This window comes from Zea mays, chromosome 2 (genome assembly GCF_902167145.1).
Source record: "Zea mays cultivar B73 chromosome 2, Zm-B73-REFERENCE-NAM-5.0, whole genome shotgun sequence".
NCBI classification, from domain to species: Eukaryota; Viridiplantae; Streptophyta; class Magnoliopsida; order Poales; family Poaceae; genus Zea; species Zea mays.
This window is the reverse complement of record NC_050097.1, coordinates 42,893,081-42,904,770: the sequence shown is the minus strand read 5'-3', so window position 1 is coordinate 42,904,770 and position 11,690 is coordinate 42,893,081.

Genomic DNA, 11,690 nt, shown 5'->3' with positions numbered 1-11,690 from the left:
CACGGCAGAGCCACGGCGCAAGTTCGGTGGCCGCCGTTTAACCGGGTAGCACCACCTCAATGCTTTGAGGCCACGTCGCACCAGATTTTTACCGCAGCCGCCGACGACCATCCGCTGCGGTGGCGTTCTTATCGCCGGCGAGGGGCTGACCATATCCACGGCGCGATATTTCTGAAGGCCGGTGAACAGTGCTCGGTTTCAGTAGAATCAATGAGTCTGACAGAGCGATTTGGGGCCAGATTTTCTCCAGATTTTGCATGAGAAATTCATCAACCTTCTGTACCAAAGTTATAGCCCCATGTTCCAGCTACAATTTTGTTATGGGAACCATGCCCAAACTTGCACTGGATCATGTTTAAATCTGGGTTCAAAGATTGACCCACCCCACTGTCAGACCAAGTTTCAGTTATCAGTCAGCCAGACAGCCCGACTTTAAGTGGGATTATCTCCAAATTCTTCATAGCAACCTTGCTTACACTCATAAGAAAAATTGTTCTCCTTTGTTTGGTCTATAAGTTTTATGTGGTGACCTAGGGCATATTTTCATTAATTTGAAAGTTACAAGGGCTCAAAGTTGTGCTCACAACACTGATTTCAGACTTAGGCTATATAGAGGTCAAGTGGTACTTTTTGCAAATAAACCCAAAACTTAGGGTTTCACTTGCAAATCCCTAATTTTGTGAACCATATGACTTAACATGCTTTAACATAGTTGTTTTCACACCTGTGCACATTTTTTGCACATAGACCCCTAGGGTTTGGTTTCAGGATTTTTCCAGGGTTCCAATTAGGGTTTTTGGTACCTTAGGGGTATAAATGTGATTCAAGTTTATTCTTGGGGTCATTTTATGACTTTTACCCTAAAGTCTTTAGGTTTTCTTAACTTGGGTTAAGTTTTACCCCTTTAACCACTGTTTAGGGTTAAAGCTTCCTATCCAGGGTCCTATTTGCAAAACATTAAAACAATACAACTTGTTTGAAATTTTTGCCTAGTGAATGCACTCTAGGTGTGTCAAACATATGCAATGCCAATGCTATGATGTCATGCTCATGTTTTAGTTATAGTAACACCAGGGGTGTTACATCCTTCCCCCCATAAAAGAATCTCGTCCCGAGATTAAAAATCCTAGGGTAGGTAATGGTAAAGGAAACACATCACATTTTTATTTCCTTAATTTTGGTACAAGGCAGGGGTGATGTGGGGGTTACTTCTTTATTACAACAGCTATACAGGCTTTACAATTTACATGAGGCTAGAAAGCCTGGGAAATTCTTATTCAAGAAGTCTTGGGTTTCCCATGTAGCCTCATCTTCAGAATGCTGGTTCCACTGTATCTTATAAAACTTGAGAGTCCTTCTTCGGGTGATCCTGTCCTTTTGATCCAGAACTCGAATAGGATGTTCCGAGTATGTTAAATCTGGTTCCAGGACAACATCAGTCACTTCAACGGTTCGATCAGGAATCCGAAGACACTTCTTCAATTGTGACACGTGGAACACATTATGCACAGCAGACAATGTTTCGGGGAGTTGAAGTCGGTATGCCACTGGTCCACATTGCCCAAGCACCCGGAATGGACCAATGTACCTGGGTGCAAGTTTCCCTTTAACCCCGAAACGCGATACACCCTTCATTGGTGAAACTTTTAAGTAGACATAATCGCCTACCAGAAAGCATAAGGGTTGTCGTCGTCGGTCTGCATAACTCTTTTGTCGAGTCTGAGCTTTCTTCATATTATGAATAATTCTCTGAACCTTTTCTTCGACCTCTTTCACCATATCAGGCCTAAAGAAATATCTTTCTCCAGGTTCAGACCAATTTAGCGGAGTTCGACATCGTCGCCCATATAAAGCTTCAAAAGGTGCCATTTTGATACTTTCTTGATAACTGTTATTGTATGAAAACTCCGCTAGGGGCAAACATTCATCCCATTTTGGTGAGAAGTCCAGGACACATGCCCGCAGCATATCTTCAAGTATTTGGTTCACTCTCTCAGTCTGCCCACTGGTTTGAGGATGATAAGCCGAACTGTGGAGTAATTTAGTACCCAAGGAGTTGTGAAGTGCTTCCCAGAACTTGGCTACAAATTGAGGTCCACGATCCGACACAATGGTCTTCGGAATACCATGCAGACTGAGAATACGGGCAATGTATAATGCTGCATAAGTGGCTACTGTATATGTGACCCTGACAGGTAAGAAGTGGGCAACCTTTGTGAGTCGATCAACGATAACCCAAATAGAATCATACCCTTTGGTTGTCCTGGGTAGTCCCACAATAAAGTCCATACTGATGTCTTCCCATTTCCATGTTGGGATTGGCAAAGATTGTAATGGACCAGCAGTTTTCATGTGTATGGCCTTGACACGTCTGCAAGTGTCGCACTTAGCCACATAGCGTGCAATTTCAATTTTCATCTTCGTCCACCAATAATGTTGCTTTAAGTCTTGATACATCTTAGTGCTTCCGGGATGAATTGAATAGCGACTAAGATGTGCCTCATCAAGAATTTGCTGGCGGAGCTCTTCGTTCTTTGGCACTACTATGCGGTTTTTAAACCATATCACACCTTGATCGTCCTCCTTGAAACACTTGGCTACTCCAGCCTTTATCTTCTCTCGAATGTGCTTCATACCTAGATTATCCTTTTGAGCATCAATTATCCTTTGCAAAATGATTGACTCAAGCTTTAGTTGATTTAGAGTCCCTTGTTGGATGATCCCCAGGTTTAGCTTCTCCATTTCTTGGCACAAAGTGTTCTCGGAGGTCTTCGCCATAAGACAGTGGCAGGAGGTCTTACGACTCAGCGCATCTGCTACCACATTGGCTTTGCCTGGGTGATAATGGATCTCCAGTTCATAGTCTTTAATGAGCTCAAGCCATCGTCTTTGCCTCATATTTAACTCTGACTGGGTGAAGATGTACTTCAAACTTTTATGATCTGTATATATGTGACAGATATTTCCCAGCAGATAGTGATGCCAAATCTTTAGGGCATGAACCACAACAGCTAGCTCCAGATCATGAGTTGGATAATGCTCCTCATGTCGGCGCAACTGCCTTGAAGCATACGCAATTACTCGGCCCTCTTGCATCAGTACACAGCCGAGCCCACTGCCAGATGCATCACAATATACGTCAAAAGGCTTAGTGATGTCCGGTTGAGCCAATACCGGAGCAGTGGTCAATAATGCCTTCAGTTGCTCAAAGGCTTCATTACACTTAGAAGACCAATTGAACTTAATGTCATTCTTCAGTAAACTTGTGATTGGCTTCACAAGCTTAGAAAAATCTGGTATGAATCTGCGATAATACCCAGCTAGTCCAAGAAAACTCCGGACTTGGTGAACAGTTGTTGGGGGTTTCCACTCTAGAATATCTTTGACCTTGCTAGGATCTACCGCAATTCCTTTAGCCGACAACACGTGCCCCAAAAATTGAATTTCTTCCAGCCAGAACGCGCACTTGCTGAACTTGGCATATAGCTGGTGTTCCCTCAGGCGCGTCAATACAATCCGTAGATGCTGAGCATGGTCCTCTTCATTCTTAGAATATATCAAGATATCGTCGATGAAGACTACCACGAACTTGTCCAATTCGGGCATGAACACCGAGTTCATCAAATAAGTGAAATGGGCAGGAGCATTTGTGAGCCCGAAAGACATTACCAAGTATTCAAACAATCCATACCGCGTAGTAAACGCGGTCTTCGGTATATCCTCGGGTCGAATACGGATTTGATGATAGCCCGACCTGAGATCAATTTTAGAAAATACCCTCGCCCCAGTTAGCTGATCAAATAAGATGTCGATCCTTGGAAGAGGGTATTTATTCTTGATGGTGACCTCATTTAGGGGTCGATAATCCACGCACATTCTCAAAGTTTGATCCTTCTTCTTAACAAAAATGGCGGGACAACCCCATGGGGACGAGCTTGGCCGGATGAATCCCTTATTCAATAGATCTTGTAATTGAATCTTTAATTTCGCCAACTCATTAGGGGGCATACGGTACGATCTTCGGGAGATGGGAGCCGTACCGGGCTTTAGCTCAATTACGAATTCTACATCTCTTTTAGGGGGCAGTCCAGGCAAATCTTCCGGAAATACATCTGGAAACTCACATACTACCGGAATGTTCTTGATCTCCGGTACAATGGCTTCATAGACTCTACCAGAAGTTTTGGCTGGATTGGTTGCGGGGACAGTCAAAAGAATATCTTCTTGGTTATAGCTCAACCTGACGGTTCTGAGTTCAGTGTTGAGAATTGCCTTGTGTTGGGTTAACCAATTCATACCCAAAATTACATCTATATCCTGGCCCTTCAGAACAATCATGTTAGCAGGAAAGTTCCGTCCGGCCATTGTTACTGGCACTCCATAGGCCACTTCTCTAGTATAAATGTGTCCCCCAGGTGAATGAATTTTAAATCCCTCCTTTGATTCATGGTATGCAATATGATGTTGTTCCACAAACTTCTTGCTAATGAATGTATGTGAAGCACCAGAATCAAAAAGAATAATTGCTGGGTGACTGGCCACGGGAAACGTACCCATCATCACCGGTTCTCCTTCCGGTGTAGTAGCCACTTGAGTGTAATATACACGCCCCGTTTTCTTCGTATTCTTCCCCATAGCATTTCCTTTAGGCTGAGCTGATTTCCCAGATCCTTGTGAAGCATTAGATTGATTTTGCCTACGATATGGGTAGTCTTTGATAAAATGTCCCGACTTGCCGCAATTAAAACACCCAGTTGAAGAACTAGGCAAGGCAGGGAATCGAGTGCCTGGGGCACCCGGCTGTTTTGGGGTAGTGGGGGTATTGTTGGGGCGGATAATGATTGGCTGTTTGAAGGGAAACGAGGGTGGACAAGAAAAAGTGCGATTTTGGTTTGAAGGTCGGACCACAAACCGTTGCTTCTTCGCCTGGCCCTGATTAGGCCTCTCACCACCAAATCCCTTATTCTTCCCAGAATTTGTGTATTTTGCTTCAACAGATAAGGCTGTGCTGACAGCCTTTCCATACGTGAGATCTATGCATGTGGCCATTTTCCTTTGTAGCCGATCATTCAGTCCCCGCATAAAACAGTTCTTCTTCTTTAAATCCGTATTCACCTGGTCGATGGCATACTGCGACAGGTGATTGAATTTGTTGAGATATTGAGTGACGGTATCTCCACCTTGTTGCAACTTCATAAATTCCTCTTGTTTCATATGCAGCACTCCTTCGGGTATGTAGTGTTCACGGAAGGCTGCTTTAAACTCATCCCAGGTGACTTGATGGTTGACAGGTTGAATAGCCACGAAATTTCCCCACCAGGTACTGGCAGGACCACGGAGTTGTTGTGCTGCAAACAACGGCTTCTGCATCTCTGAGCAACGGAGAAGACCAAACTTTTGTTCAATAACCCGAATCCACTCATCAGCTTCTAGGGGATCTTCTGCCTTGACGAATAGGGGTGGACGGGTTTCAGAGAAGTCCAGATAGGTGGTCTCACGGGGGCCTTGCGGAAAACCTCTTCCCGCCTGCTGCTGGAATTGCTGCTGACCCGCCATTTCCCTAAGGAAGCGGGTATTGTCTGCGGTGGCATTCACCAAGGCGGCAATCGCCTCGGCTAACGTGGGAGGAACCGGAGGTGGGTTTGGGGTAACATCCCTGCCCCCAGAAGTTCCGGCTGCGTCCTGTCCTCGAGTCCTGGTCGGCATCTATGGCAAAAACATTTGGAGTAAACATAATGTGCCAGAGAAAACCTTCCATTTTACATTACTATAAAAAGTAATGATACAGACTCGATATTACATAACAGGATACATTACCCATTATACAAAAGTTCAACCTATTATACAACAGCACTCCCTACAATACACTACTCTACTTTTACTTCTATTACACCATTATTCCTGCTTTCCCTTACTCTTGGCGTCCTCATCGTCAGGTGTGGGAGTCCAGACATCAACCAACCTCAAGGAAGGAGGGGGCTCAAAAAGGTCTAACTCCCCACCCAGCGCACGTCCCGCAACGTGAGATGGTCCGGCTTCCGCCTCAGCAGGTTGTGCAGGCTCACTTGGGTGTAATTGTGAGTATAGTATATGGACTTCCTCATGCAACGTATTGCAGTAAACCTGCAGGTTATCAACTGTTGAGCTAAGTTCTTTAATTTGGGCCTGAGCCCTTGCTTCCTTAGCACACATTAGCAAACGAGACTGTACAGCCCAGTCAAGTGCTAAGTCTCGATCAGCGAGCTGATCCTGCAGATGTCGGATGTCCCTTCTCAGTTCATTGATTCTATCTCCATCGGCGACCCAAGCATCGGTCCTGTGTTGCAGCGCTGTTTGAAGTCGACTCACACGGGCTTCAAGATCTCCGATGGGGTCATTACTTCCACTGCTGTTGCTTTCATGTCGGGGAGCCAATTGATGCCGAGGCACCCCAATTGGTCCCGTAGACTTGCGTGCCGTTAGCCTGGTGCGTGGCGGCATCTTTTCTAAGGGGGAAAATGTTATTAGTATAGTGCTTAGCATGATGCATGCATAATTACAGAATCAACCTTAGTCGATTCAACCTTCTATATGTTGCACTCTTCCTATCTGGTCTTTAAGATAGACTCTTCAGAATACTTAGGTAAGAAGAGAAAAGAGTTTTTAGGTAAGACTTTTGAAAATCCTTTTGAAGATGCCTCATAATATCTGCAAAGAAGGGCTACGCTCTGATACCAGCTGTGACAGAACCTCCCAAGTAATTAGGCCCACCTACAGTTGTCCTTGTCTAACAGACATCAGACACCCTGTAGATGTTCCTAAGTCACTTGACAAGCTCGGTATCTTTCCTTACCTTACCAGGAACGTCTCACCCGTCTTGCAGACATTACAGAACATCGGAGATAAAGAAATGCGGAAGCGAATTACATAACTTACATTTATTTCAAAAGCAAGGTTGAGTTATTTTATTACAGACCAGAGCTAAAAGTGAGTGCAGAGTAGTAATATTATACAAACCATGGGAGGCACAAACTCCTCCCGATAAGCTATAAGCAAAAGAACCTAAGTGGAGGACCGAGTCCTCCCGCACTTCAGTCTTGTTTTTCCTCGTTTGGTACCACCTTGGAGCAAAAGCAACAAAAGTTTGTCGCTTCCTCACCTAAAAACAACAAAGGGATAAACCCTGAGTATGGAATACTCAGCAAGTCTTACCCGACTAAGGAAAAGACTCTCAAGGGTATGCTGGATAAATAGGAGTCAAGGAGAGGCTTTAGCAAAATCAACTTATACTTTTGCAGAAGTAGCTTACTAAAGTGAGTCCTGACTTTCAATCTTTTAACACCATATTAAGTATTAATAGACTCTATTTGCATCTAGTCTAATTTCACATCACATCAAGACACATCATTTTTTTATCCATCGTGTTCACATCCTGACTTACGTTGTAGAAAAGTGACCAAGTCTTCATAACCGCGAAGGTACGGCGATCCGAATCGATTATACTCAGCTGAGGATCTCCAATCACACGACATATGTAGCACTTAACCCTTGCATATGTCAACCCGCCACCGGGGTTCTTAAGACCGGATCAGGTTCACGCAAACCGAGAGCACAGATACACCACCGTCCAGCCTCTTGCCACGGAGGGTACACGCTACTCTCGCCACCGCTCCACGCCCATTTCGTGTTATCTTATTCCGGCCTTAGTCTGCCCGAGGCAAGGCTTACCCATGACGAGGCATGTGACCAGTTAAAGGGTCCTCGGTCAGCACGCCTACATACGCGTTAATCCTTAACCAACCTGGGTAGAACATCACCTGTTCCTAACCCAAGTCTCAATTTAAGTATTCCCATCCTGAGGATTGTGTCTGTTCCTTAGGATGAAAGAGCATCACAGGGAACTTTGCAGTAAGATCCCACTATTGCTCCAAATGAAAATATTCTTGCAGGTAGAAGCCATCCTCCCCATGGTTAAATTGAGGACAACCTCTATCCACAAGATCTAAGCAAGGCTAAGCATTTTTGTAAATCATAATTTTGATACTTCACAGGAGTATCTATTAAGGTATGGATATCAAGGAAAAGCAATGCATCAAAGGGTTTCAAGTAACTCCTATGAACTTAATGCACATTTCACTAGACTTAAGTGTGCGAAAAGTATTTAAAAACACAAGGAAAGGGGTTGCATGCACCGGGGCTTGCCTTCGTTCACAGGTGAATCAGGCTCAGATCCACAGATATCAAAGTAGAAATGATTCCCGGCCTGAGACTCCGAAGGTGGTGGTGGTGTCTCCTCTTCAGTTACTTCGATTTCCTCTTCACGTTCTAATCATAACCATACATAGGTATAAGAATGGATGCCATGGGATGCTCATGAGGATGCAAAGATAGTATAAACTTATTATTTATGTCTTGAATACAACTTTCCTTCACGGAGTTCCGGGGACTTAGGGTTTCCGGAGTCGGTAAAGGAGTTCATAGGGCAGGGGGGGTGGTTTTGGGTTTGGTGATCAAACAAGGTCCAAAACAATTCAAACTCTACCCAAGGCTTCTAAATAATGTTTTAAGTTCCCATAAAAAGTTTGGGCATTTTTAGAATTACCATTTATTTTCTAAAAATCCAAAACTGATGTTTTAAGCTACTTTAAATACCCAAAATTCCTTATTTAATCTAAAAATCATGAGTTCATTTTTATTAAATACTACAGGAAATTAGGGTTCTAAGAAAATTGGTCTCATATTTTTAGGATTTTTCTATAATTTATGACAGATTTCCGAAGCCCGCTAGAAATAGAAAAAGAAAAACAATAAACAGACGCGGGCCGAAATCAGCCCAAGTCGGCCCAACTAGCGCAGAAACGCGCCAGCGCGCGCCCGCGCTGCGGGTTTTGCAGAAAAGGCCCTGACAAACAGAATAACTTAAAGCGGGGTCAGAGCACTATTTCGGCGAGTCGCTGACATTTGCAGAAAGACCCTTCGCGTTCTAATCTTTTACCACACCTAGTCCCCGACTGCGCTCACGCCCAGCCGAGCTCCGGCGAGCCCCTACGCCGGCCGATTAAGGCAACAGCTAGGGTTCCCGAGCGGCGGACATCAAATTGAACCAAGCCCGAGCATTTCCCCTCCATTAATTTCACCAAGGGGGCATTGGATCATTCGATTCATGGTGTCCGAGCGGATGGGCAAGGGGATGAACGTGTTCCGATCAAACAGAGATGAGGATGGCCAAATTGGGGCTGGGCAAAGCTTCACGGGTTCACCAGGGTCTACGGACACATTTTGGTTTGGGCAGAACAAGGCCCGAGGAGTGGGTCGACGGTGAGGGGGTCACGGCGGTGTTCTTCAGAGCAAGCACACGTTCCGGTGAAAGCTTTTGGCTTAAGTTCGATTGGTTGGTACTGGGAGCAATAGGGGGCTAATAGCAAGCAAGAACATGAAACAATTGGGTAAGTACTCACTCGAGGAAGGCTGGCCACGGAGATGTTCTTCGCGGCGGAGTTAAGAACAAGGGAGCGAGGGATTTGGAGGATACATGGGTTTTCCGGTGATCCTGAGTCGGGCGCTTAGTGGCTGAGAGGTGGAAAACGGTGAAGAAGCAACACTCGCCCTCAATTTATAGCCAACCGGCCGCAATCGGATGAGCTTCACCGGCTGTAATCATGCTGGCGAGCTTCACCCGCACGGCAAAGCCACAGCGCAAGTCCGGTGGCCGCCGTTTAACCGGGTAGCGCCAACTCAATGCTTTGAGGCCACGTCGCACCAGATTTTTACCGCAGCCGCCGACGACCATCCGCTGCGGTGGCGTTCTTATCGCCGGCGAGGGGCTGACCATATCCACGGCGCGATATTTCTGAAGGCCGGTGAACAGTGCTCGATTTCAGTAGAATCAATGAGTCTGACAGAGCGATTTGGGGCCAGATTTTCTCCAGATTTTGCATGAGAAATTCATCAACCTTCTGTACCAAAGTTATAGCCCCATGTTCCAGCTACAATTTTGTTATGGGAACCATGCCCAAACTTGCACTGGATCATGTTTAAATCTGGGTTCAAAGATTGACCCACCCCACTGTCAGACCAAGTTTCAGTTATCAGTCAGCCAGACAGCCCGACTTTAAGTGGGATTATCTCCAAATTCTTCATAGCAACCTTGCTTACACTCATAAGCAAAATTGTTCTCCTTTGTTTGGTCTATAAGTTTTATGTGGTGACCTAGGGCATATTTTCATTAATTTGAAAGTTACAAGGGCTCAAAGTTGTGCTCACAACACTGATTTCAGACTTAGGCTATATAGAGGTCAAGTGGTACTTTTTGCAAATAAACCCAAAACTTAGGGTTTCACTTGCAAATCCCTAATTTTGTGAACCATATGACTTAACATGCTTTAACATAGTTGTTTTCACACCTGTGCACATTTTTTGCACATAGACCCCTAGGGTTTGGTTTCAGGATTTTTCCAGGGTTCCAATTAGGGTTTTTGGTACCTTAGGGGTATAAATGTGATTCAAGTTTATTCTTGGGGTCATTTTATGACTTTTACCCTAAAGTCTTTAGGTTTTCTTAACTTGGGTTAAGTTTTACCCCTTTAACCACTGTTTAGGGTTAAAGCTTCCTATCCAGGGTCCTATTTGCAAAACATTAAAACAATACAACTTGTTTGAAATTTTTGCCTAGTGAATGCACTCTAGGTGTGTCAAACATATGCAATGCCAATGCTATGATGTCATGCTCATGTTTTAGTTATAGTAACACCAGGGGTGTTACAACGCTTGTAGAATAAACATTAACATGGCTATTATCAACTTAACTACTTATTTAATAATTATTTAGTATAAATGTGTCACGTATTTAGTTTTTCTCGCCTGTCACACGAGTTGTTCTGCACGTGGTGTCGTGCTGATTCGCGTGTCGTTCGCGCTGGTCGCACGCACTGTTTCGTGTGTCGTCAGCGTGCTATGTCGCGCGTGTCCGCGCGTCGTTCGCACGCTGTCGTAATGTTTCGCTCGTCGTAAATTCGTCTCGCTTAGAATCTCTCGCTTTAATTAAATTACTAGTTTAATTCATAGCTGCTAGTGTAGCAGGTTAAGTGAAACTAAATATTAGATATAACTTATATTTGTAACTATCGAATTAAATGTTATAGTTAATATTGATTTAGCGTAACGCGATATCTTCCCGACTATAGCTTCGAGTTCGATAATTCTTTTTCCTCGCGTGACCGTAGTAACACACTCTATTTCGATTTGCATGTTTTATTATGTTTTTATTTGAATGGTGTGATGTTCTTATGCATATACATATGTTTGTTTGTTTGTGCATATTGGTATTCGTTGTACGTCGCGAATAGATTGCGGTCCGTTTCCAAGCTTCGAGGGATCGAAGATCAATCGTTGGCAACCAAGTGACCTTGTTCTTTGAGTTCTGCAAAGTTGAAGACCCTGAGCATCTGTTTGGTGAAGGCAAGTGTCCTCAGACCTATCATGTCCTACTTTACTTTATAATTCATTGTCCCGCATTACATTATTGAAACTTAAGGATTGACTAGTCTGTATTTACCTTACCCTTGCTTACCTTTTTGGGTTATCATGGTTAGCTTCATGCTATTGCTTTACCTTAATCAATGAACATGATGTGATAATTTATGATACGATGATGTTATCCCAATGAGGTTCTTGTGATTACTTTAGGGGACTCAGGCCATTTTTCCTGAGTA